Consider the following 3,763-nt stretch of genomic DNA (forward strand, 5'->3'; position numbering starts at 1 on the left):
GCAGAATATGCTTTTATATAATAAAGACAATTCTAATGTAGTAGTCAATTAAAATTATTGGCTTGTCCCCTATTGCATGCACTGTTTTACTCCCAATCTCTGTGACTTTTAATTGGAATTGATGCCTTTTTTGTGTTTAAGCATGGCAGGCACATATGGATCTGCAAACACTTAGAATTCGTTTAGCTACTTTAAACTGATTTACTTCATAAATATATTATATAATGATAATCACCACTTCCAAGAGCTATTCCCACAGGTGCTTTTGGGATCAATAAACCCTGTCATGCATGATCAAATGCAGTATCAGGTCCAACTGGGCATTCTATTCAAGGAAAGTCATGTGTAATAGCTTCCCCCTTTCTTGGAGTTTTCCTATGAGTGAGCTGCGAAGATAGCATCAGTATTAGAACCTTTGATAAAGCCGCATTGATTGGTACTGATTTTCATGATGTGATGTAGGTGGTGGTTGAGGATCTACTCAAAAGATTTTTATTGTGTGTGATAAGAGGCAAATTGAAATTGGTTGATAGAGCAATCTACCGGATCACCCTTTATAATTGAAGAGGGGAACTGTGGTGCTTACAGCCCAGTCAGCAGGCACGTATCCAGAGTCCTCAATGGTGTGGAAGAAGTACGTTAGCCAATTGGCTGTTTTGCTCTAAATTCCTCCAGCTTCCAAATGTCTGCTGGTAGGTCATCAGTGCCTCATGCTTTTAAATTCTTCATGCCATGGGTAGTTTTGGTAACCTCTTCCAGCAAGATGTGTGGGACTGGGCCAGCATTGGGCAAGCTATCAGGCAAGTATGCAAATTTGATATTAGTCATTGAATTGCTGCTGCTGGCATTCCAGAATTTTGTGTTTGTCCTGCAGTTGCCTCTCATCTTTATCTTTCATACATACATAGTGCTCGATGTCTTGTCCGCCCTTGGCATGCTTTGCTTGCATTTCTTCATGTCCAGTTGTTTCTCTAAGTCGCAATAGTGTTCAGCTCTGACCCGAATACTTTTCTTTGCCACTCTTCTCACAGTGATGTAATTTTGCCAGTTTGGGCAAAATTGGTCTTATGTGTATACAGTTCTTATACGTCACCTTCTTTTCTTGTACTTTTTGCTGCCCTTGTTCAGTCCAAAGCCATGGTTTCTTGTCAATTCAATGAAGGCCTGGTCTCATACTGCCCAGAGTCATTCTCGCAGCAGTGACAATAGACTATCCAAGAGAAGCAGTCCATGTGGCATCAATCAAGCTTTCAGTGATTGGAGGAGATGTAGTATGGTTGGCGAAAGCTCCCTTGTGGTTGCATACCTTCCACCACTTAATTTTGTCTGGATCCCTTGTCCTGCTGCCACCATTTCTGTTTAAGCTAATTTTCATATCAACAACAAGTATCTTATGTTGTGGGGCTAGGCAATCAGGTGGTATGATCTTTATAATGACAGATAATATAGTTATTATATTATCCCTTGTTCTTTTATATTCAAAAAGTTTTTATTAGTCAAAAAAGGTTTATACAAATACATATCAGGTATGGTAAATTTTCATTTTTCTTATCTAAAATAAGAATTTTACTCAAATTTTTTAACACATACAACAGCCATATGGCAAGCAGGTGACACGAAGTAGCTAAGTTTACAAATTTTAAATACGTAATAAAGAAGGGTCAAGAATAAACAGAATATCGTACAAAAGAGAATAAGGAAAACCAACACAATCCCAAATATCTTTATCACTTCCTAGTTTTGGATCTCAGAACTCTGGGTTCAGCCTGACCCAACTCCAGGGCCGCAACAGCGGCAGCCGCTTCCGCCCCATGATCTATAACCTCCCCTTCTTCAATTCCTGGGTCAAATTATCCCTTGTTCATATATCAAGGTCTGTTGATACTATGAAATAAACCAATTTTAAAACACTAATAACTTACGAATGAAGACAAATATACATATCTCCGAGAATATTGCAGAATGTGCTAGACAGAAGTTCCCTAAGGATGGGATCCAGCCAGAGGTGGGTTTCAGCAGGTTCTGACCAGTTCTGGAGAACCGGCAGCTGAAATTTTGAGTAGTTCGGAGAACCGGTAGTAAAAATTCTGATTGACCCCGTCCCCATCTATACTCTGCCTCCTGAGTCCCAGCTGATCAGGAGAAAATGGGGATTTTGCAGTAATCTTCCCCTGGAGTGGGGTGCGAATGGAGATCTTACAGTATCCTTCCCATGCCAGGCCTACCAAGCCACGCCCATCAAGCCAAGCCATGCCCACCAAGCCACGTCCACAGAACCAGTAGTAAAAAAATTTGAAACCCACCACTGGATCCAGCACAAGTCTAAAAGCTCAGAAGTCTAAACTCTGGTCCTGGTGACCAACCCAGGTTGGATCCTGCACTAATAACTTATATTATCTATAAATTTGGTAAAATACTTATCCAGATAAGCTTTGAAGGTCATTTTTCATCAGTCAAACACATGTAGAATTTAGGGTTCCTTCCCATTTTTCTCACATGCAATCAAATTTAATTATGAAAAAGTCTGAGGCTATTTGACCAGCCATATGTCAAAAAATCAAGCATCAGCTTTTCAAGGCTCCAAGTGTTGTCCATCAGTAACGGTCATCGCACCAGTTTTACTCTATCGAAAGACAAGACACAGAAGACCAAGGGATATGTGGGTCTCTGTGTTAAGATTTTTCCTTTCCAGTGGTGCTGATGTAGGAGCAGACCTCCTGAAGGAAAGGCATGGGGCTCTCTAACCCCTGCTGAGATAATGGGTTAGTGAGAAGGAATATACAGCAGGGAATCCTAGTGTTCAAGGAAAGGCAAAGGAGCTAGTCTTTGACCCGAGGTGAGCAAATTGCTGGCTTTTGTCCCTTTGCATTGTATTGGGAACAGAAGAGGAAATAGCTGCATTCCAGACATTACCATGTCAATGTAAACAGAGGAGGGAAAGGAGAGAAGAGGGGGGTTGGGGCATATGTGACTTTATACAAAGGAATCCTTGTCTCCCTGCCCAAGAATCCCACCTCCAGCATTAAAAAGGGTTTTCTTAATGAAGCTACAAAATTAAGCTGCATATACATAGAAGCAGATTTTGCTTTAACGTAAAGGTTACAATGAATTTAAATTATACTTTCTAAAGGAAATCCATCATATTTTTAACAGCAAAAGCAGCACAGTAGCCAGTGGATCTTTCGGAAGCCAGGAGATCTGCTATGGGGCAAATTTGTATCTCATTTAAAAGAGAGCATAGGAATGTGGAATGTTTTAGGCTCAAAGTAGTAGTGGCTCAAAATTATTGAAACCAGGGGGATTTAAACTGAGAATCTTTCTCTCTTCTATATAAAAGGTAAGGGTGCCCACTGCCGAGGAAGCCAGCACTATCATTTGAACAGTATAGCTATATGCCAAAGGCACATAAAACACTGTTACCTTCCCACCAAAGTGGTACTTATTAATCTACTTGCATTTGCATGCTTTTGAACTGCTAGCAGGAGCTGAGATAGGAAAGGAAGCTCACCCCATTATGTGGCACTTGGGTCTCGAACCCTCACTGTCAGCTGACAAGCTCAGCACTTTTAACTGCTGAGCCATCATGCTATCTTTCTACTTAACCACATCATAAATACGTTCCAGCAAAATCTTTCCCCGCCCCCCTCTTCTCTCTCTCTTTCTCCTTGCTATATTCTCATGGCATTTCCTTCTTCATGGCCCAGCATTATAAATGAAACAAGGCTAGGCAATAACTTGTTCTATATGAGTGTTGGAAGAAATA

This window comes from Ahaetulla prasina, chromosome 6 (assembly GCF_028640845.1).
Source record: "Ahaetulla prasina isolate Xishuangbanna chromosome 6, ASM2864084v1, whole genome shotgun sequence".
NCBI lineage: Eukaryota > Metazoa > Chordata > Lepidosauria > Squamata > Colubridae > Ahaetulla > Ahaetulla prasina.